This window comes from Pteropus medius, unplaced genomic scaffold (genome assembly GCF_902729225.1).
Source record: "Pteropus medius unplaced genomic scaffold, Ma_sr-lr_union100, whole genome shotgun sequence".
Lineage (NCBI taxonomy): Eukaryota > Metazoa > Chordata > Mammalia > Chiroptera > Pteropodidae > Pteropus > Pteropus medius.
The window spans coordinates 60,941,356-60,964,148 of record NW_024349800.1 but is presented as its reverse complement, the minus strand read 5'-3'; the positions used below and the strand labels follow the sequence as shown (position 1 = coordinate 60,964,148).

The 22,793-nt window shown below is 56.6% G+C and overlaps 2 long non-coding RNA genes across 2 annotated transcripts; both read left to right on the top strand.

Moving 5' to 3' along the window:
- The first annotated feature begins 6 nt into the window (after nucleotides 1-6).
- LOC120621971 (uncharacterized) lies at nucleotides 7-1,982 on the top strand. The gene is made up of 2 exons (XR_005658379.1): nucleotides 7-269; nucleotides 676-1,982. It is a non-coding gene; the product is annotated as an uncharacterized LOC120621971 (long non-coding RNA).
- A 5,032-nt stretch (nucleotides 1,983-7,014) lies between these two features.
- On the top strand, nucleotides 7,015-11,313 carry LOC120621972 (uncharacterized). Its single transcript, XR_005658380.1, has 2 exons — nucleotides 7,015-10,820; nucleotides 10,942-11,313. It is a non-coding gene; the product is annotated as an uncharacterized LOC120621972 (long non-coding RNA).
- The last annotated feature ends 11,480 nt before the right edge of the window (nucleotides 11,314-22,793 follow it).

The window sequence follows — 22,793 nt, the reverse complement described above, 5'->3', positions numbered from 1 at the left end:
GAGAGGCATGGCTCAGAGTGACGCTTTCCAAAGCAGAATTTTAATAGTGCAACCAGAAAACACAGCTCCAGGAGGAACAAGGTTTAGGAATCAACAGTTCACCGGGCTTCCTTCCTGCAGGACTTCTCAGAGCCTTCACTGGCTGCTAACCAGCATGGCTGTCTGACGTGTAGAATGGGGTGTTTACCGAACGCGCACTCGTGGGCGTGACCTTCGCTGCACGCGTGCCATGTGGCGGCCTGAACCAGGCACTTTCCCAACCCCGTAAGGTGGGTGGCAACGTCTCTGTCTTACAGGCGAAGGACAGAGGTGCCAGCAAGTGAGGGACTTGTCTGGGTGCACAGAGCTTTGAGGGGAGGACTGGATTACAGCTGGAGTCCCCTCGCTTGGACCGGTCGCTCAGGCTGCTAGGCCCTGTGAAGCTTTCGGCTTGTGGAATGGCTTAGAGCTGCTGTGCCAACGGCTTGGGCTCCTCTGAGTCATCAGGATGCCGTCTCATTAGATACAGTGTTTGGGGGATGGGGGGGTCACCGGTATCGGTGGTGAGCGCTGGCCCAGGAGTCGGGACGGGATGAGTCTCAGCGCTGCTATTTATGGGCTGTGTGAGTTGAACCCGTTCCTTCTGGGACTCCGTTTCTCCACATGGAGATAAAGGACCCCCCTCTCTGTCCCCAGGAAAAGTACTGGCAACAGCTTCTTCGGCCCGTCAGCCGTTTGATGCGTGCACCAGTTTAGTGGGAAAAAATGATTTTCCTTAGTTGGCTAGAAGCGCCGACTCTTCTGGCCAAGCTACATCTTAAACCATCCCGTGGTGGGCACGAGGCAGGAGTGCCTGCCGGAGACTTGCATTCGCATCAAGGCCCTGCTTGAACTTGCTGCGTGACCTTGGGCCTGGCGCTTCCCCCCTCCGGCCTCGGCGCTCCATCCTTATCCTTACAATGATGACTTGATTGGACTTGCTGCTCTCAACGCGTCCACTGTCTCAGCACTTCACGGCTGGAGCTCTCGAGGCCAGGGACCGATGGCCTGCGGTTACGGCCAGCCAGGCCTGACTGGGGAAGGGGTCTCAGGGCATCATCCCTCCACGCCCCCTGCATAGCACAGCCCACAAACAGCCGCCCCCGCAGGTGAGAGATGGGGTCCTGGCAGGTCGAGCTCTCCTGCCCGCAGGGCCCTGGGGTCCAGTGCTCATCAGCCGAGTAGGTAATTACGTGTGCGCTTTGTTCCCCGCACAAAGCAGCTCTCAGAGAACTTCTGAGAGGCTCCGCTTCCTGGCTGATTTGATTTTTTTTCAGAAGCGGAGTGTGAAAGCCAGGCTGAACCTGCCTAATTGTGCCTGCGAAGGCTATTCAGAGAGACCGTTCTTGGAAGGGAATCAGGACAATTAGCTCTTGGCTGCAGGGAGAGGGGGAAGCGAGCTAATCACAGTGAATGTCAGCCTGTTCCCAGGGGAGCCGAAGGGCACAGAGTTGGGAGAAGAAATAGGGAAAAAAGAATATGCCGGGCTGCCTCTGTGGGCTGCGCCAGACAGGGACGGGGAGCTGGGGCAGGCGGGGCTCACCTCCGGCTGCTGGGCGACCCTCGCTGACCTTGGACGCGTCACTCAGCCCCTGGGGTCTCAGTTTCCCTGAGCTTGCAAAAGGAGCAGATGGAGCCCATTCATCACGGGAAACGACAGGTGGGAGCCCTGGGGTCTGGAGCAGATGGTGCTGGGAGGGGCCGAAGACAGAGCTCCTGCAGCCGAGTGCAGGCCCCGGCCCCCGGCCACGTCTTGGCCTCTCCTCCTGGACGAAAGGAAAATTTCAAATTCCAATTCAAGCGCCTTATCGGGCTTCCAAGTCAGAGGTGAAAGTGCAGATCTCAGCTTTGCCTCTTCTTGGTTTGGTGATATTAGGGACGTCCCTTGGCCTCTCTGAGTTACAGTGTCCTAAATAAATACATCATGGTACTGTTAACCTAAAAATAAAAGGCCAAAGTGAGCGGCAACAAACATTTATTTGAGATCCAAATGAATAGCTATTCAGGAGGCACCGATTCATCAGCCCAAATAGCGATCCCATTAGGAGGCCAAGGCAAGGGGTATTTATTTACAAGCAGGGAAAGGACAGATCAATAGAAGGAAATCATTTCTATGGGTGCAGATAAGCTGACAGTGACGCTAATTCTAAAGCATGTTGTTAATTTTCAGTCCTGTAGTCATCGGTGCAGTAATCACACTAACTGCTTTCTCGATATGTTTGCAAACAGTCGTTTGGGACACAATGTGCTTTAGGTCCTGTCCAGGGCCACTGGCCCGGTTTCAGGGTTCTAAAGGCTTGAGGAGTAAGTTTCCCAAGGCAGCTCCTCTGGGACGGCAGCTGGACTCCATTTCAAAGCGGCTCCGTCGATATTACTTTTTACAAGTACCTAATGATCTGACACCCAGGAGATGGTAAACACTTGTCACTGCTGCAGCGTCAGGAAACCAGGGTGCACATGGGTCCATGTTCCCATAACCAAGTGTGTGTGTGTGTGTGTGTGTATGTGTTTAGACAGAAGAGTTTCTAAATAGAGTATGTCTTTTTCTACCTTTTCGAATGGAGCCCAGGGTGCATATTCCAATATCTTTTTCTTTGAAGAGAGGCAGCAAGGTTATAACCGAGCGCCAGCCGTGGGGGCGGGCGCCCGAGTCAGCATCCGGGCTCTGCCGCTCACCATACCTGTGCAACGGTCACTTCGATCTTCAGTTTCCTAAGTTCTCAGTAGAGATAATGGTCACGCTCACTTCGTAGGTGCCTTACGGGGACCGAAGCTGTTAGTACACTGAGAATAGGGACTGGCACTTAGTAAGTGCTCAATGCATTTTAACGTCATCACCCTCATGACTCGATAGCTCAGGGTCACACTATAAAATCCACATGCACCAGCAGGTGCTGAGGGATCGACCCATCCCGCGGGGCCTTTTCTCAGGAGGTGCCCACAGCCACTCCCTCGGTCCCCAGCTGTCCACCTGGCACGTGAAGCTGCTACGCCAGCCTCAGCTTTGTCAGCCGCGTGCAGGGGGACGGGCCGCCACGGCCGCGAGAGGCAGCACCCTCCTTCTACTCCCTCATCCTTTGGCTGCTCCTGGCATGAACGGCTTTGCATTCCACCCGCTCGGAGGGGCGCTGCGGGTACGTGGCACCCTCACCCCAGCTCACCGGAGGGTGCTGTGGCAGCCCCGCTCACGCGTTCCCAGTGTGCTCCCAGAGGTCTGTGGGATGAGATCTCTGGCCAGGGCTGAAGCCAAACGTGGGGATCCCCAGTGAGTGGGCCCAGAGCTGATTGCCCTCTGGGCTGTGCTCCGTGTGGAGAGCGGGGTGTGCGGGGCTAATTGGGGGTGCCAACAGGACACAGGGGACTGGCTATGTCTCACTCCAGGTCCTCGTTTTAAACACAAAGGAGACACATATTTTAACGCCTGCGTGACATGATGGTTCTAAACAGATCTGCAGGTGGCACGAGCCGACAGGCGCTCACGGTCGGCATGGCGGTACCCTTTCCTGGGTGACCAGCGTGGTGACACAGGAAACACGACCAGGGAGGAGCGGCGAAGATAGCGGGGCGAATCCGTCCCCCGCAGGGACCTGGGAGAGATGAACTTGACTCGCTCGATCGAGTGTTTGGTTTCAGCCAGGGTCGCCTGCTTACCGTGCGCACGCGCCGAGGGGGTCGCTCGTTTTGTGGGCAGTGGATGGCGAGGTGGGCTGCGTGCAGAAGCCCCTCCGCAGTCAGCGGTGCCCGGAGACGAGGGGGCAGTGAGCAGCACCGGGCGGTGGGGGTGTGGCAGCGGGGGCAGGTCACTGGAGATGTGTTAATCTGAGGGGTGTGTGTGAGTGCGTGAGTGCGTGAGTGCGTGAGTGCGTGTGGCTTCGGAGGTCGTTGGGCCTGGGGTCTGGCCTAGCAGCTGGCTTTGACATGCAGCAGATGGAGCCCTGCTCCCTGGAGCCGGCTCTCACCGCAGCCCTCCCCCGCCAGCAGCCCCTCCTCGCTGCCTACCTGCCAGGAACACACAATTCCATCTTAATGCCTTTTCAATAAAGCCTTAAAGACGACAGGCCCGTTTCCCAAGCAGAGCAGAACAGTTATTTTACACTTCTCTAATTGATTAAAATTACTCCTCCAAATTAACCAGGCCTTGCAGAGCTGAGGTGGGTGAGACAGTGAGGCCCAGAGACAGGCGGAGAGCGGCTGTGGGAGCCGGACAGGCGGGGCGGGGGGACACTGGTCACAGACCCTGACCCTGCTCTGCTCCCCCCCGCCTCCTGAGAACCTGCAAACCTGTCAGCTGGCTCCTAACAGGCTCCGTGCCCTCCCCAGATGCCAGGTTACAACTAAGTGGGGCCTCTTCTCAGAGTGGGGGTCAGGGACATGACCTCTGCTCACTGCTCACTGCGTGGCAAGTGGGCGAGATGTTCCGCATCCAGGGTCTCTTTGGATCCTCCAAACGATCCCCAGAGGTAGCTTATTACGATCTAATTTTACAGCTGGAGAAACTGAGGCCTGCCCGTCATCCGCAGCCAGGAGGCACTGGGGACTAAGCATCACCCTGCTGACGAAGGAGCCCAAGCCTGTTTACCGCCCGGCTCTGGCTCTGCCGTGCAGGAGCCGCCGGGAGAGGTGCCCTGCCGTGTGACCCCCCAAACCTCAATGCGGTGTATGCTGCGCCCTGCAGTGTTCCAGGCCTCCAGGGAGTGGACGGTTAGAGGGGTCCGGTTGGCTCACAGTCTCTCCCGCCTGTGAGGGGCCTGGGAGAGGGTAACTGACCCTGCGAGGAATGGGCGTGTCCGCACGAGGAACGCCCCTCGCTTTGCTGGGACCGATGCCAGCATGATGGCAGGGGCAATGGGATGAGAGCTTACGCCTTCACGAGCTGGACATAAAAGCCTGTTGATGCGCACACATCGACGCCTGTCAAAGAGGCCGTCACAGCCTCTTCAGGACAGGCTCGGATGCCACCTTCTCCGTGACGTCCCCCTTGGGGCATCTTCCTGGCTGTGAACGTGGCTCCAGGGTGGTTGGTGCCTCCGCTGCACCCAGCACCACTGCTTCTTACTTGCCTTGGCTTCCTCGGGCCTGGAACAGCGCCTGCCCCACAGTAAGCGCTCAGTAAACGGAGTAGGTAACAGAGCGGGTAAGTTGGGGAATAAATGAGCGAGCGAGAGAGAAAGGAGTGACTGGAGCTGGGTGCAGCGGAGGAACCACCCTAGAGCCAAGTTCGCAGCCGAGAAGGTGCTCCAGGGGGACTTCAGAGGCGACGTCGAGGGATGCAAGTGGTCCCTTGATGAAGCTGGGAAGAGGCTTTGCTCAGCATGCCACCCCTGCAAGAGAAGGCAAGTTGACTGGCTACGGGCTGAGGCTGGACCGAGACGGGACAGGTGGGATCAGGGCCCCCAGCCCCGGTGGCCACGTACTCTCACCTCGAGTTCATCACAGCAAATGCTTATGGCCTGGCCCTTCCCGTTTTCCATGGTGGCTGTTTGGTTTCTCCTCCCGCGTGGGCCACAGTGGCCTGGCCACCACCTCTGCGCACTTGATGAGCCCTTTGGCCAAAGGTCCGCTTGTCCGGAGCACCTGCTTATCCAGGACTCGCTCGGAGGCAAGCTCTCTCAGAGCTTCACACCAAACTGTGACAGGAAAGCTTTTCCTTCTGAGAGCCTCAGTTCCGTTTTTTGGAGTCTGTGAATTTGACAATAGATGCACAAAGTATATTCGTATGCGCGTGATGTGCACAGAAGGTGGGCCGGGTAACTGGAGGGGGCGGGGAGGTTTGTGACCCAGCACCGTGGCGGGGGGAGGGGAGAGGCTGCAGGGAGGGAGGTAGGTTCCTCAGGGAAGAGCGCCAGCCTTTAGGGGAACCCTCGGGAAACACGGCGACTGCGATGACGGTGACGGGTGTTTATGCCCGTGGACTTCACAGCTTCTTCCGGGCGGGGGCATTTCCCCAGGGAAGAGATCCGTGGCAGCCTCGTTTGCAGAAGTGTCTGCCTTTACTCAGGTAAGAAAGCTCCCCAAAGACTTCTTTCCGCACCTGTTGAATCTCATATATTTGGTTTAAAATAGTCTTGACACCAATGACCGTGGAGCTCTGAGGGGGTTCCCACCCGGCCCCCCTGCCTCCCCCACTGCCCTTCAAACAGCTCTGCAGGGCGTCGACCTCTGGGCGGGTCTGGGGGTTCCACCGTCACTCAGCTTTGTGTTCATCCCCTCCTGCCTTCTCCTCTCTCCCCTTAAGTCCATCCGGTCATCCTTTCTCACACTTTCCGCCCCCCCCAGCCTGCACCCCATCACCCCCTTACTCTTCCATCCTCCGATCAGCCTTTCCCCAGGAGCCAACACGGTCACCCACCTGCGGGCTCCTTGGGCGAGGACTCCCAGTCTCCCTGCACAGCGCGGGGCCCACGGCGGCACCCGACTCCGGCCGTCTCCTCCCTGAGCCAGTAGCCAGCCCGCTGGGCCCTCGTCACTCACTTTCCTTTGTAAATTCTCGGGTGGCAGCGCCCTTTCTGGGTAGTTGCAGATGTGCAGCAGAAAGGACAGACCGGTTAGATTAACTCCGCGTCTGGGGACTGTCTGTTCCTAACATTGCCCTCTTACGCCATGGGGACCTAGGTGTCCCGGCACCCACTCAGCGGGGGTACTGAAGCGTGCTCCGCTCCAGGCAGGTTCTGTGTTTTGGGGCAGAGACAGTAAAAGCAGAGAAGGCCGGGGCCATGGCGGTGGACTGGGCTGGGGCCGTGGGGTGGAGCGCGGAGGGCGGGCGCTCCCAGCAGACGGCATCGAGACTGGTACGGCTGCTGCCCCTTTGAGCTTGCTGGTGTGGCCCCTGCGCAAACTCCCCTTTCAGAGTCCTCTTGACACCCTGAACACTCTGTGTGAATGACCTCGAAGGTCACGTTCTCTGAGTTCGAAGGAGAGCTGAGTTTCACACCTGGATTCCTCAGGGGTGGAAGCAGGAGCCCAGTGGCCGAGGCCACCAGGAGGATGTGGCCCCAGAGATCTGAAGAAGTCTTGGAGGCTTTGAACTGGGAGAAGAGGGAGATAAGCCAGGATTTCCTAGCTCCCGAGTCCCCAGAGGCTTTGGCTGCCATCCAGTTTACAGAGATCAGGCGGCCCCACCCGCCGACTGAAATCTAAATTCTAGTACCCAAGGGATCCAGGCCAGGGGCAGCCCAGCCTGCAGGCCACCCGACCAGCTCTCCCCTACTCGGACACGGAGCCCACCCTAGCTCCTCCGGCCACAAGGCCAGCTCAGGGAGACCCAGGCTCGGATGGCCTTCTGGAAGGCTGCCTTTCCCAAAGGCCTCCGAGCTCTCAGGGGTGCTCAGAAAACCCCCAGGCTGGGTCTTCCTGTGCCTACGCGTCACCCTTCCTGCCTTCCAGAACAACCCATCTGCAGTTTCCCCATTAACCATCACGCTTCCCCCTAGGCTGGGCCTTGGAATTTGTTTTTGAGCCTGAGCAAGTGGCTGGAGACATAAAACATAAATGCACCATGATGCGGGGCTCGGCTTCTTATCACGGAAGCAGAAGCGGACGTCCTCGCTCCTGGGGCGGGACCGCTTGGCCGGCTTGCCCAATAATCCCTTCGCTGGCCGCCCCCAGCCCAGCTCTTGTGGACGGGCTGTTTCATCGGTCTTGTTTCCGTGTGTGTGTGTGTGTGAGAGAGAGAGAGACACAGAAGGAGAGGAAGAAGGGGAGGGAGAGAAGGAACGATGCCAAGGAGGTGTCTGGCCAACTGATTAGCTCAGCCACCCTTGGTGGCTACAGTTAGTTGGGCCTGTAATGGGGACAGACACAGCCCTCAGCTGTGAGGGGGGTCATTTAAGGCTTGGGTCTCTCTCTGTCCCCTCCCTGCTCCTTCCCCTCTACCCGACTTCCTGCTGGAAGGACCCGTGACACTCCCGGATGCCTCCAGCAGCAGAGGGAGACTCGGGCCTCTGCTCCCTCCCAGCCACAGCCCCTTGAAAGCACAGGAGACGAACGGCTGATTAGACATCAGAGGCCAGAAGGAAGACTGTGCTCAAAACCAGCTCAAAGCCAGAGGCCTGGAGAGGCTGTTGAGGAGATTTCCCAGGCAGGGGCTGGCACCTTGGGGCTGCGGGATGCTTCGAGATGTGGGGCCCAGGCCTCCTCAGGAGGAAAGAGGCCGCTGTGATCACCCTCTGCTCTGAGCAGATAGATACGTGGGAGCCTCTCATTACAGGCAGTGAGCACGGACCCCAGGCAGCGAGTCTGCAGAGTCTGCACAGGCAGCTGCTGGCATCACGGCTGCCCCTCTGCTGCTTGTTTGCGGGTGGCCCAGCGTCCTCCTCCTCAGTCCTATCACCCCAAGGCTGCTGCTGGGATTAAGGAGATAGAGCGAAGAGAGATCTGGTCGGGGTAGGCTGCTGTACCTGGCCCAGGAGCCCCCAAAGCAAGGCCAAAAGATAAGAGAGTAGGGACTCCACCGGGACCGAATGCATTTTAGCAGAATACGCTGAGCGAGGGAATGTGGTGAGTTTGCAGGACCTGGGTTTGGAGCCAGATGATGCTGGGCTGGATCCTGCCCCGACCCCTCGTTTCTGTGGGACCCGGACACGTTCCTTACAGTTCCTCTGCTCTAAATGGGGGTGCCAGTCCTTCCCTCACACCATTCTGGAGAGGGTCAAAGAGGCGTGGAGGCCGAGGGCCAGCCTGGCGGTGGCCCCGGGGGGCCCTCGGTGGTGCCGCCTTCCTCCAGCTCCCGCGACCAGAAGCGCTGAGCAGCGAACCCTTCTCTCCTTGTCAGTGATTTATGGGACCCCAGCTCAGCGCAGAGCTCAGGGAAGGCACAGCGAATGCCCTTTCGTTTTTAGTTCAATTTTGTAAGCAGAATGCTCCTGGGGCCGATAGATTTTTCCAGTAATGAAATTGTAAGAAGCATTGAGTTATGCCTCTCCTGCTTTAAAGGACAAGCCTCGCCCTCTCCCCAGATAGGGGCAGACGCTCACTTCCTGTGCGTGCGTCAGGCCCCTTCCCTCTTCTGACTGGGGGCTCGGCCTCTAGACCATAATCTCATGCAAGGGAGAAATTTGGAGTGTTTGCTTCAGTATTGCGCTCAGAACTAGAGACATCATTTGAAAAAGATAATGTCAGGACCCTTCAAAAATCACTAAGAATTTCAGCATGGAGACAGCAGAACCTTAATGCAAGCGTTGGGCCCTGGGCGCCGGCATGTGTGTGCTCGGCCGCCCTGACGGTACCAGGGCCTCCAGCCCGGCCTGGCAGGTAAGAGGCGCTCGGGAACACCTGCTGGACAGTGACCGATGACCGAGCCTCCTCTCCCCCTCCCCGTTGCCCGCCCCGTGGCCCCCTCCCTCATCTGCCGTCTCCCTACACCTTGGGGCGCTCACCAGCATGGACTCCGGCTGCCTGAGTTCACATCCGGCTCCGCTGCTTATAGTGTTAAGTCCTGAGTCAAGTGGCTTCAACTCGCTGTGTCTGGTTCCCCCATCTGCAAATCGGGAGAGCTATGGCCATCCCGGCCCGCCCTCCCCGCCTCCAGGGGCGCTGGGAGGGCTCCCCGGACAAGGCGCGGCTGTGGCTGAAGTTCTCCCCGCTCTCCTTTTGCCGCCTGCCTCTGTTTCTTCCCTCTTTCTGAGGTCTCCTTTCTCCTCCACCACCCCCAACGTGCATGACGGTGGCTAACGCTGACCCGTCATTGCTGCCCAAACCCTAATTCCTGGGGGGTCAGCATGTCACCTGGGAGCAGGCTGGGCCCTTGGGTCTGGCTCGAGGGGAGGCCCAGTTCGAGCTCTCCACTCTGCACCCCCCGCCTATCCCTCCCACTCCTTCAGGCAGAGGTCTCACCCGGAGGACCCCCCCATTGGAGGGGAGCAGCCCTTCCCACCAGCCCTGGGCCTCTGAATGCTTTGGAGCTTCGCCCAGCACAGAGTCTCGGGCCTCAGCTGGAGGAGAGGGAGGAGAGGGGTAACGGAGCCCCCTCGAGGTGCCCCCGCAGGCCGTTAAATTGCCTTCTGTTCTTTCATCTAGGCATACATGTTCTTTTTCTCTTATTTAAAAAAGTATATTGAGCTACAACACACAGCAGAGTGCACAGATCTTATGTGTGTGGTTTGACTAAGTTTTACGAATACGCACACTCAAGTACCCCACCCGATCAGGACCTAGGACAGGGCCAGCGCCCGGGGGCGGGGGTGGGGGGTCCTGCAGGCCCCTCCCAGGCCGTCCTTCCACTCTCTCCCTGACCTCTATCCTGACCCATCCGTACAGAACGGTTTTGCTGTTCCCGAACTTGATATAAATGAACCCACCGTCCGTGGGCTTTGTATCTGGCTGTTTTTGCTCATCGTCCGCTCAGGGAGATTCATCAGCATTGTGTGAAACGCTAGATTGTGTGTTTTTATTGCCACGTTAAGGATTCCACTGGACGAACATAACAATCGATTACTTCCACTACTGATGGCATGAGGATCGTTCTTCACCGCTGGCTGTAAAACTTGTGTACGTTTCCTGGTCACACTCACTTCTCTTGGGAATATGTTTAGGAGTGGGATTGCTGGCTCGCGGGGTGGGCCACTGTGTAGCCTTAGTAGATGGGTGTAAATTTTCAAATGGTCTTTAAAATAGTACCATTATCATACTATTAAGTTTTGTGGTCTACCCTTTTCACTCAGCAGTCTACCATATATATCTGTTCAAGGTAAATCTTTTGTTTTGAGATGATTGCAGATTGACATGCAGCTGTGAGAAAGAAGCCAGAGAGAGCCAGTGAACTTCTTACCCCGTTTCCCTCGGTGGCAGCAGCTCGCGAAACTCTGGTACAACATGACAACCAGTGTACCGACATCCATGCAGCCCACCCATCTCATTCAGACCCCCAGTTTCACTTGTACGCATGTGTGTGTGTATTTAGTTCATGCATCTTTGTCCCCTGGGTAGGTTTGTGGCTCTACCAAGACCTGGACAGTTCCCACACCCCAAGGGGCTCTCCAGCTGTTCATTTACAGCCTCACCACCTCCCTCCCACCATTTCAAACTCATTGCTTTTCCATCTTTGTGTTTCCGTCATCCCAAGAATGTTACGCAAGTGGACTTAAGCCATCTGTAACCTTCTGGGATTGGCTTTGTGCATCCGGCGGAGCTCCCTGGAGATCTGCCCAGGTGGCTGTGTGGACCAGTGCGCTGTTTCTTTATTGCCGACAGGTGTTCTGGGGCATGCATGTACCAGTGCGTTTCCTATGCACCCTTTACAGGACATCTGGCTGTTTCTAGTTTCTGCTTGTTATGAGTAAAGCTACTGTGAACATTTGTGTGCCGATGTTCGTGTGAACATAATTCCCTTAACTGTAGAGACAGGCTGGGTATGACTGCTGTGTTTTCAACATCCCAGACAGAAATCAGTAACCAAATAGTTAAAAAAATTCCAAGCCATTTATTATTTACCCTGGCTGCATAATGCATGAAACCCACGAGCCAAGCCTACTGCTTCACCCAGCCACCCTCAGAAGGGACCTGGCACTCTTATTTTATGGGGAAGTGACGGACCTCAGGCCCGAGCCTCCTGTGTCCTGCTCACTGTGCTCCCAGCCTGGATTGTCCTCCTTTTTGATCTAAATTCTCCTCATCCCCCAAGGCTTAGCCCAGAAATCACCCCTCCCTGATTCCTCCCAGGACAGGAAGTCCTCCCTGCCCTGTCCCCTGAAGCACTTTGGGGCTCTGATAGAACATTTATAACCACGATCACCACCATGACAATCACTAGTATGATTTATTTAGTTTCAACTACCTGTCAGATGCTTAGCACACATTATTATCGCATTGAATTCTCCCAGTAGCTGATGAGGCAGGTATTATAGTTCTCCATTTTAAGATGAAGAAGCTGGCTCAGGGAAGTTGATTAACTTACCCAGAGACGCACAGCTATTAAGAGGCAGAGTTGCAATTTGTCTGCAGGAGGGAAGGAACTGACATCCTTTTATTTCTAGATCATTGTCACCAATACTTTATTTGTTATTCTTTTCAAGAAAACAACTTTAGGTTTAATCGCTTCCCTTAGTTTCTTAGTTCATGAATTTGTGTTCCGATTTTCACTCCTTCCTTCTACTTCCTTTGGGTTTATCGTGCTGTTCCTTTTGTCATGTTTCGCGATGGATATGAGCTCATTGCTTTTCAGTCCGTCGTCTTCTCTGCATTAAAGACAAGGAATTTCCCTCTAAGTCCCGCTGTGGCTGTACCCCACACGTTTGCTCTATAGGAGTTTATTATTCCATTCCAAGTACTTTCTAATTTTCATTATGATCTCAAGCTGGGACAGTACTCACATTGGACGGACTCACAGCTTGCTTTTTATGATATGTTTTCTGGGCACTGAGCAGCTCATTGTCACACTGTCCCTCCCTGGGGATCAATGGTTCAGGTTTTCTCCTAGTCCCACTGCAGGGTGGCTTCCGGTCTTCATGACAACTGGGCCAGGGCAATGTCACTACAGGGGTTCCACGGTCTGTTCTAATACACCAAGCAAGGAAGCCGCTCATGACCATGGTGCTTTAGTCATCACTGGCCATATATTTCGACGAGGGGCAACTTAATTTGAGAAGATCAAGCCACTTGCCACCAATTCTTCCCCTTTTGCAGAGGGAAAAGGATGATGTGGGAATTACCTGGTCTTCTTTACGTTCTGCTCATACTTTTATGTATCTCACTCACTGGAACACAGGCTCTTTCAAAAGGTGAGGCGGGGGAAGGTCCATGATTTGAGCATTGTGGGCAGAGGCGGGGGGCAGTACCAGCTTTTCTCCGCCTTATCATTCCACGTCATGGCATGAGGACTTCTGCGTGTACTGGGCGCCCTCGGGGTGGCTGGGGCCGATGTGGCCTCTGGGAAGCTGGCAGAGACGCAGTGATGGGCGTCGGCCCCTCGGGGGTCCCCTTGTTCCTTCCCCCGCCCCAAGTTCAGTCGCTTTTCTGGGGCACACACAGAGAGGGGCTTCCTCCTGTTGGCTCCTCTCCCCCTGGGCTGTGCTGCCCGTCCATGCTCAGGGCGACAGCGTCTAGTACCTCAGGAATGCAAACGTTCCTGTGGTCGGGTCCCGCTGACCGGCGCAGGCCTGGCGTTTCGCTATTTTAATCACAGAACTTGCAGTTCATAAACAGCCTCGGCTCCCCAAACTGGGTAATCACAACCAAACCCAAACTCCCTTCCCTCCCAGAGCTTCTCTTTACTAATGATTTGCGCAGCCGTCTTGCCTGGGCGTCGGGCGACCAGCTCATCCAGGGTGACTGGGACTGTCCTGGTTTTGGTACTGAAAACCCGGCGCTCTGGGAACTCCTAGGGCTGAGTGAACTGGGACAGCCGGTCATCTCACCTGGGAGGCTCACATTCAGGAAAGTTCACTGACCTCTGCGGTCCTTGGCCAGCCGGAGTGAGAGCGACCCAGACCGAGGGCCGAATGCAAAGGAGGCTTGGTCTCGGGGCCCCAGCCTGGCATGGGGCTGGGGACTCCATGCCGACCCCTCCTGACCTCCCGGTTTTCTCCACTGCTCTGCAGTGAGCTGGGAGGGACTGCAAGGAGAGGGACCCCAGCCCAGTAACGCCAGCTGTCCCCACAGGAAGTTAGTGTTGAGCTCGGCACATCCCGGGGCTGCGAGGGGCTTAGTGACCACCTCCCACTTCTTTGATTGGTGGGGAAACTGAACCAAGAGAGGGAGACGTCCCAAGTAGTAATAACGGCAACTCACCTTTTCTCCCGTAGCAGTTGCGGGTCCTGGGATGGGCCAGTGTGAGGACAGGGGCTCGGGGTCAGCCCCCGCCTCTGCCGCGAGAACCAGGGTGGAAGCAGCCAGTGGGCTCACGCACCGCCCACTGGACAAAGGGCCGAGTCGTCAGACTTCTAACGCGTATAGCTAATTGTGCAGGGTCGGATGGATTTGGAAGGTTTCTGTGATTTTTTTTGACTAATATTTATTTGTCCTTTGTGCCAGTGTTTTAATCAATGTTTTGGAGGAAAGATAGAGGAAAATCTGTATGCAGCTGCTAACCTTGGCTGTTGAGGAAGGAGTGATTAGAGGATTAGAGAGAGAGAGAGAGAGAGGCGAGAAAGCCCAGCCAAATCTACATGAAGTTGCTTTACAAGTCACTGGAATCCTGAATCAATGGCTGTGCTCATTGGGTTTGGGCTGATGTGTGGACCCAGAGCTGTGATCTTAGAGGCAGATGCCACTTCCTCCCAGAGACTGGTTTACTTCTCTCTTTCTGCCTCCCCAGATGGGAGATCAGACCTGCTGTGGACCTAAAACCAGTTTCAAGGCTGGTATCTTGTTTTCCAGCAAGCCTTGTGAGACAATACATCCCAGCAACAAAATCCCATGAGGCTGAGACCACAGAATGGCGCTGAGATCAGGCTGCCTGGACCCAGCCCGAAGCCCCTCTGTGCCTCAGCTGCTCATCTGCCAAATGGGTCTGATGATAGTCGAGTGCTTTCCTGGGATCAGATACGTTGAGGGGCTTACCCAGAGCCCAGGTGGTCAGAGAGAGAGGCTTCCTCCTGGTCAGTACTCAGCGAACCCCAGCCATCATTATGATGTGTGCCATGTCTGAGGCGGGATGGAGCCAGGCTTGGCCGGGCCTTGCCCACTACCCCTCTCCTCACCTCGGGCCTGTCCCCACCCTCCACAGGGGCTCGGGGACATCGGTCTTCTGCACTCTGTGTTCTCAGGTCCCAGAGAGGCAGCACTCTGAGCCACCCGAGTCAGGCAGAGCCAGGACAAGGCCCCGGGTGCTCTGGGGCACACGACCCTGACTCCTGCTCCCAGACACCCCAGAGGGGAACTCGGAGGAGGTAAGAATGGTGCTGGGCAGCAGGGCTACTGCCAAGGTCCCTGTGCAGCTCGTCTCTGGGGGGTGGGGTCTCCGCCAGCCTGCTGGTGCCCCCAGCCTTGCATGGATGGTCCTTCTCGAGGCCCAGTCCCAGGAGTGACCCAGAGGCTCCGGCAATCAGCTCCCTCGCCTCCCACTGCTGTGAAGTGCTGCCTCCTCCTTTTCCACCAGAGGGTCCAGGAGAGTGATCAACTCAGAAGTTAATTATAATTACGGACAACTGCAGCCAGGTTGTCATAGCAACCCACAGAGCAGGCCTCCGACTGTGGGACTGCAGCTTCTCTGCAGGCCCTGCGGCTTCTCCACCTGGCAGCTGCAGCCAAGGACACACACCTTCCTCCCTACCTAGCCTGGATTTCAACGGTCCTTGGGGGGAGTTCGGGAGGTGATGACGAATGCACCAGAGACCAGTCACTTGAAACGAGCAGGAGACCCAGAGCCCAGGTGGTCAGAGAGAGAGGCTTCCTCCGTGTCCGGATCTGCATCCGCTCTCCTGTTTTTGCTGCAGCGTCTAAGGAGATGTGGGTGCCCCAAGGCCTGGGGCTGACCCTGTGTGTCCCAGGTCCCAGTGATGACGGGTCACTGGGAGAACAGGAAAGGCAGGGGTTTGGCCCCATCCCATGTGTGGGACCCCAGACACGTCGACTCACTTCTGAGAGCCAGGATTCTGTCTGTAAAATGGAGACACCCACCTCCTGAGTTTGTCCTGAGATGGAACGGGCTGATGCGCAGCCCAGCCACATGCACAGGGCTCTGACAGGTGTCAGCTCCTTCCCACCTCACTGCTGTCTGTCGTTTGGACAGTGGGGGAGGGGGCGCCTGTACTCCCCGCCTCTGACCTTGACCGTTTGACTCCACACTCCCTGGTGAAGCGGTTCTCAACATAATATCCCTGGAGTAGCAGCATCTCGGTACCTGGGAACCCGCTAAACATGGAAATGCTCAGACGCCACCCCAGGCTCCCTGAGTCAGAACCCCAGGGGCAGGGCCCAGCAGGCTGTGTTTTGATGCACCCTCTCTGCCCCGTCGAGCCTGAGAGCCATTGCTCTGAGGATTTGTGGGTGATACCCTCTGTGCCTCCTTCCCTGGGAAATGGCCTCCCCACGCCTGCTCGCACCCCGAACTGCAGCCCCCAGCCCTTTGCCCACCCGCTTTGGTGAATCTGAGCCGGTCAGGTTGTCAGGGGCACGATGGGTCAGACAGGGCCTCCCGCTCCCTCTGTGACGTAGCTCGGCTGCCAAACAGAACACACGACAGACATTTAGCTCTCCTGGTTCTGGAGGCTGGAAGTCCAAGGTCGTGGTGCCGGCAGATTCGGTTTCCAATGACAGCTTCCTGGCCTGTAGACAGAGGCCGCCTCTCTGCGCCCAGTTCTTATAAGGACAACTGCCCTATCGATTAGGGCCCCACCCTTATGACTTCAAGGAACCCCAATCACTCCTTTAACAGCCCCATCTCCCTGGAGGTTAGGGCTTCAACATGCGAATTTGGGGGGACAAATGTTCAGCCACAACACTTGGCCCCTTCAGTTCAGGGCGCCTTCCCGCTTGAGGGCAGCAAGAGGCAGCTGGTCTCAGGTCCTGAGTCCTGGGCCAGAGGGTGTGATAGGCTGGCATGTGAGTCCCCTGTCTGCACCCCAAACATGCCACATCTCTGCAGAGAGGCCTGGAGGCCTGGCCAGGAAGACTGCAAGCGGGGCCACATGGAGGGTCTCCGCCTCCAGCAGGAGGGTCTCCCTAGAGGTGGGCCCTCCTGTGTCCCTGGAAGCTTTCGTCTGAGGAGTCGTAAGTCAAGAAGTCCCGGGTCTGGCCACGTCAGGAAAAGTGAACCCCTCTGAACGCCTGATAGCCGTTGAGCATTGACTCTGAGAGCTGCTTTCCATGCCTCAGAGCTGTGGGGGGCGGGGGGTTCCCGCAGTTAATATTCCTCTTCCTCAGAGGAGGGAATGCGGCTCAGAGAGGTTGGACAGGGCCTGAGCCATAGGGCTGAGATGCAAACCCGAGCACCCACGGACTCCAGAGCGCCCGCAGCTGCAAGGAGAGGGGCCGCTCTCAGGGCGTCTGTCCCCCAGGTCGGCTGGGGGTGGGCGGTGCCCCACTCCCCCAGATGGCCGGCCGACTGTGCAGGCTGGAAAGGTCAAGTGGAAAACAGTTTGGGAAGGAAGAGGGGTTCGAGGAGCTTTCTGGAGGAGAGAGGATGACTCATCGCCATTAAACCAGAGCAAATTGGAGACTGGAAGCTAAAGATGACAAGGTCACGCAGGACAAGAAGGGACAATAGCTCACGCTTTGAATTTATGGTATTCCGGGACCTGAGCGTGGGCTTAGCTCGGCCGAGGGCCGATGACCCCTGTTGGGGCAGGATCGTGCTAGCAGATCCCTCGGTGGCTGTGATGACCAGCCTGGGAGCTCAGGCCCTGTGGCTGGTGAGTCCCCAGCACAGTGCACCCCACCCCTGGAGGCACCGGTGTGACCCTGCGCAGGGCACTTAGCCTCTCTCAGCTTCCATTTCTCGTTTATGTCAGGGAACACAGTGCTGACTTCACATGGTGAGGACCAAATGGGACGATGTGTTTAAAAGGTCTGGCTGGAGCTCGGGGACGCCGGACAGGCTCCGAAGGCAGGCCCGGGTCCGATTCCCCGCACGCCCCAGCCGGAGCCTGTCTCTCCAGGAGAGAAGGACAGAGCTGCAGTCTCTCCACCAGCACCCCAGACCTCCCTCCAGGATAGCGGCTGCCTTCTGCAATAAGTAACCCCAACATCTGGGGGGAGGGGGAGGCTGTCCATGTGGGAGGGGCAGCCCTAAGAATTCTCCTGAGAGCCACTGTCCCTATGGCCTGAGCGAATGCCGCTGCCTTCGCTCTCTGCACAGGAACAGACAGCTCTTTCCTGAGAGCCTCGTGGCACAGCCAGGTCGGGCCCGACGCCACGTGGGGCTTTGCTAAAGGCTCAGGGCTGATGCAGGGAGACCAGTGCCGGGGTGACAAGGGTCTAGAGGGCTCCTAAGGCTCGGAGGCTGCTCTACAGCCCAGGGCTCCTCCAAGCAGCAGTGCCCAGAGAGTCACAGGTGCCATGGCAACTTACCGTGGACAAATGCCTTTCTAAAAACCGGAGCTCAAGAGTTCAACGAGCTTTTTCCCCTGCGGGATTTATCAGAACCTTTAAGGCAGCAGGACTTTCGTGACACTCAGGCAGCAGTGGGGCGGGCAGTGCTTCTCACTGTGACTTCTGTGACTGCAGAACCCTGTCCCCTGCAGCGTCTGGGGAACATGCTTTGGGAACCCCCCTCCCCCAGGCAGGGTGGCAGTCTCCTTGCCTGGCTCCTCGCCCGCCCACTGAGCCAACGTTTTGAACCCCTCCAGTGCAGGAGCGACTCCGGGCCGGCAAGGCCTAAGTGAGAGATGCGCCTCTGGCCTCTGGGGCTGATCTCCCAGGCCCGTCTCCTGTCTGAGGATCTGGGAGGAGCCCCGTTTCCACCCGCTCTGCAGGGGAAGCCTGAGAGGGTAACGGGGCCTGTCTGGGGGCAGCCCTGTGGGAGCAGGAAGTGCCCAGAGGTGGAGCCTCTGGACCCTGAAAGCCAGTTTCACTCCATGACACAGCTGCCACCTCAGCGCCCCCTCCCACTGAGGGCTGCATCCTCCAGGGTGAGGCGGGGCGGGCCTCTTGGCCTCTGCCCCCTGTCCCTCCAGCTACGCTGTCCCTCTCAAGCAGACCTGCCCCGGGCTCCCCTCTCTGCTCTGACAGGCCCCAGACTCACGGGGACTCCGGCGGGGGCCCTTCTGTGACGAGCCAAGGTGACGAGCCAGGGGTCTCGGAGGTGGACTCACTCAGGCTTTGTTGCCAGCCCTCTCCCATTCGTCCTCCACTCTCCTCTGCCCTACCCGGGTCCCAGGGCCTGGCCCGTAAGGGTTTGCCAATGACTCGCCTGTCCCCCAACACCCACTGGCTTCGGCAGGTGGAAAGCGCTGTCTGGAGATGCATGTGCAGGATGGGTGGGCTGGAATGTTCTGTGCCCCGCCCTGCCTCAGAGCTGCCATCCGGGCAGGGGCCTCACCTCCTATAAACCTGGGGTGGCACCAGCTTCCCACAGGGCGGGACGCCAGGCGCCGCAGCGTCCCACCTCTCGTCCCGTGCTCTTTGCGGTGCCAGCTGAGTGTGTCAGCGGGGGTCCGTCCTCCCTGCTCAGGGAACAGCGCTGATTCAATCCTTCTCGCCAACATCACTCAGAGAGTGCCTACTATGTGCCCGGGGACCTCGCAGGCACTTCGGAGCCATGGACACAACCAGGCTCTGATAACCTTTGCACCCCAAGGTCAGGTTACCCCAGTGACATACCCCAGGCACTTCTACCCTAGGCGATGACAGATCTGGGACTTCAGGACTTCTCAGCAAAGCAGGTGACAGTGGCAAACAACCTCTTTCCACCTGAGGGACGGGGCTGGGTTCTAGCAAAGCAAACATGAGATCGCAACAACCAGACCAGCCATGTCAACTAGGACAGGAAGGAAGACACGGGGGATTAGCAGGGAAGTGGCACTAGTTTTGACGTCCCCAGACATTTACGTCACAGCTGATCCTGGGCTGGCGCGTGAAACCAAGAGACAAGTCACAAATTAAGATAAATCCTGTGAACCCTCAGTCCATTTCAATGCTTAATGCAAAACATAAACACATTAAAGTCATTTCAGAATTTGGAGGAGTTGGAATAATTCAGTCCCATCGTCGTTTACTCCAAAATGCCTCATTTCATTTTATGAGTCATTTTTGAAAAGAAGAAAGAGATGTACGGTGGCAAATAACTTAGGATTGTAACCAAGAGAGCTGGAAAAGCTACAAAGAGGTGGCTGCCAGCTCCCCGGGTAGACACAGCCCGGGGCCCGTTTCAGAATCAGTGCTGGAGAAAGTCTGTCTGGGCAGGGTGGGGACAGGTCACTGAGGGAAGGGCAGACCTGAGTTCGATTCTTGTGGTCTTGGGGCAAAGGCCTCGTCCAGCCGGGGCCTCAGCTTGTGAAACAAGAAGCACGACTCCTACCCCCCCGCCTTGCCATGAGGCTGGAATGGCACGCGCATGTGGGTGAGAGTGGACGCTAGTGTATGCAGAGCAGCTGGTATTAGTGACCTCCAAGATGGCCACATCCTCCTGCAGCGGATGGGAAGGAAGGGAGAAGCTGGGTCATGCAGACGCTTGGGTGGACCAGAATGGTGGACATACTGGCCACTCCCCAACAGCCATCACTTCCTCCCTGATTTTGTCTAGCTGCCATGTGCTCACGTCCAGGGGATGAGCCGGGATGGGTCTAAGGCCATCCTGGCAATTCCGTGCCAGGTGATTGGTTTAGGGATAAGTAGGTGGCCTGGTCTGGCCAATGAGATGTCAGGGAAAAAAGGCTGAGGAGGTTCTGGGAAGGAGTTTTCTGATTGAGCAAAACAGATCATCACGAAGAAACCTCTTTGTTTTCAACGTGCCTTTCGGCTTTGGACACAATCGTGCTGCAGCCTCCTTCCAACACGGCCCTCTCTCCCCCTGGGATTAGCCGGCGTGGGTTTCTGCTGCTCGCGTCCCTAGAGCCCTGACTGAGACAGTGCCCCGTAGTCGAGATAAGCGGGCCGTGGGCATCTTTCATTTGGGGTTTGGCTTCCTCCTCTGGCAACAAAGCCTAACGTCTGGAGGAGACTGACCAGTTTGGGAGCTGGCAGGGGGCTTCCCCATCTAGCTCGTGGGATGGGGGAAGGCTTCCTGGAGAAGGGAATGCCTGGGGCGAGCGTTAAAGGAGAAACTGGCATCAGCCCGGTGAGGAAAACAGCGAAGGAGATTCCAGGTGGAGGGAACACAGAAGAAAATAGGGCGGAAGTGACAGCTGGTGGGTGGGCAGCTGTCGCTCTGCCCACGGGCAGGGGAGTGAGGCAGGTTCTGATGGAGTGGGGAGCAGCCTGCGGGCCCCCCGCCAGCCCTGCTCGGCACCTTTCCCAGCCCTGGTCTGGGTGCGGGGAGGTGGGGTTTGCTCTCAGAGTCGCAGCCGAGGCCATTAGGGACAAGATGCTAATGGGTCTGCACCTGTCTCTTCTCCCTGGCTTTTGTGAACATGTCTGAAATGACTAATTTGCTTAATTACCCATGGCGGCACTGGTTTTGAGTTGCTCTTTGCAGACACTCAGTCTATGGCTGGGAGGAAGTCAGAACTCAGGGTCCTTCATTCACTGGGAATGAAGGCCACGGCACCCGGCACCTCCCGATGAACTCAGAGATGTCACTATGTACCACTAACACTCACAGGTGTTACTGAGACCAACCAGGCGCGGACTTTGGGAGGGTCCCGTGGGGTCCCGGAGGTGACAGAGGCTTAGTGCCTGCGGGGTCTGGCATAGCGTGATCGAGGTCAGAGCTGATGTCAGAAGCGGCCCCGTGTCAGCGGCTCATAGTCCTATTTCCATGGCCTCCTTGTCCTCACCTTTGCTTCTGGCCTCTGCTTCCTCCTGACTATCAGCTCTTGTCCCACAGGTTCTTGTCGGCAGCCGAGAGTCAGACACCGGATGGGAGGAGAGGGGAGGGAAGTGAGGAGGGAGCATGGAGTAGGGGCCGAGGCCTGAGGAGGGGGCTTGGAATCGATGGACGGCCAACAGTCTAAACTAGTGGGGACCCCACAGAAGTGGGGTTCATGGTATCTCCGATCTCTGCCTCACTACGTTCTGTTTCATCTGCCTCTCTCTGCTCTGAACAGCGTTTCGGGCAAACCCAGAGTTTTCTCATCGTTAAAGTCCAGCTCATTCAGATACGGTTTAACGCTTCAATGTCGCATGTCCGAGTCATGGACTTCAGCAGGCCGCAGGGATGTGAAGGTGGGGGGAGGGGTCTGACCTTTCACCTTCCTAGTCTCACTTCTCAAGGAGTGAGGCAGGAAGAGACACCTGGACAGGGAGGCGTGGCCCTTCCATTTCTAGGGACGCGGTAGTTTGGATGTCTGAAGAAATAAGTGGCACGGAAATGGATAACCCAAGCAAACATTACAGTTTTTGCGGAGGTGGGGTGGGTCTTATAAATTTAAACACATTGATGCTGTGACCCAGACATTTATCCAGGAGAAATGAAAATGCATGTCCATAAAAAAGATCTGCATAAGATTGTTCGTAACAACTTGATTCATGACAACTAAAAGGTATAAACAACGTAAACATCTGTTAATGTGTGAGAGAATGAGCATGGATTACGTAGATTGGAATGCAACTCAGGCATAAAAGATGTAAAGAGAACGAGAATGCAGGACATGAAAAATATAAAAATAAAAAGACACGGGGCGGGGATAGAGTGAGAAGATATAATTTATGACGAGCCAGAGTGTGGAGGGAGACGACAGAGAGAATGGGGCATCAGCAGTGTGCAGGGAAGGACGTCAATCCCGAGACTCGGGGGCCAGAATGGTTGCTCCTATTTTTTTCCTGCCATGTTCGGGTTGGAGTCTGGCTTTTTCTACTCCAATGTTTACTAAACACATCTGCCAGGTTAGAAGCACCTGGGAATTTTTAAAAACGTTCTTAAGCCCAAAACAAAACAAAACCCATTCCCAAAGAGAATGAATGAACAGAAATCCGTACCTCGATACACCACAGTGAGACGGCAGAACACCGAAGACAAGGAGGAGATTCTGAAAGCAGCTGGTAGAACAAGACAGACTGTTCTCAAAGGACCACGAATAGATCCATGGTCAGCCCTCGAACGGCAGCGATGGGAGGCACGGAAGGGAAATCGGTGCCAGTTTAAATCCCGCACGTGGCAAAACTATTCTTCGAGGATGAGGGACGGAGAAAGACATTTTTTCAGATACAAACTGAGAGCCGTTGTTACAAAGAGAACCCCGCTAAAAATGTACCTCGGGAAGAAGGAAGAAGACCGAGGTGGATGCCAGGAGTGGCTGTTCCAA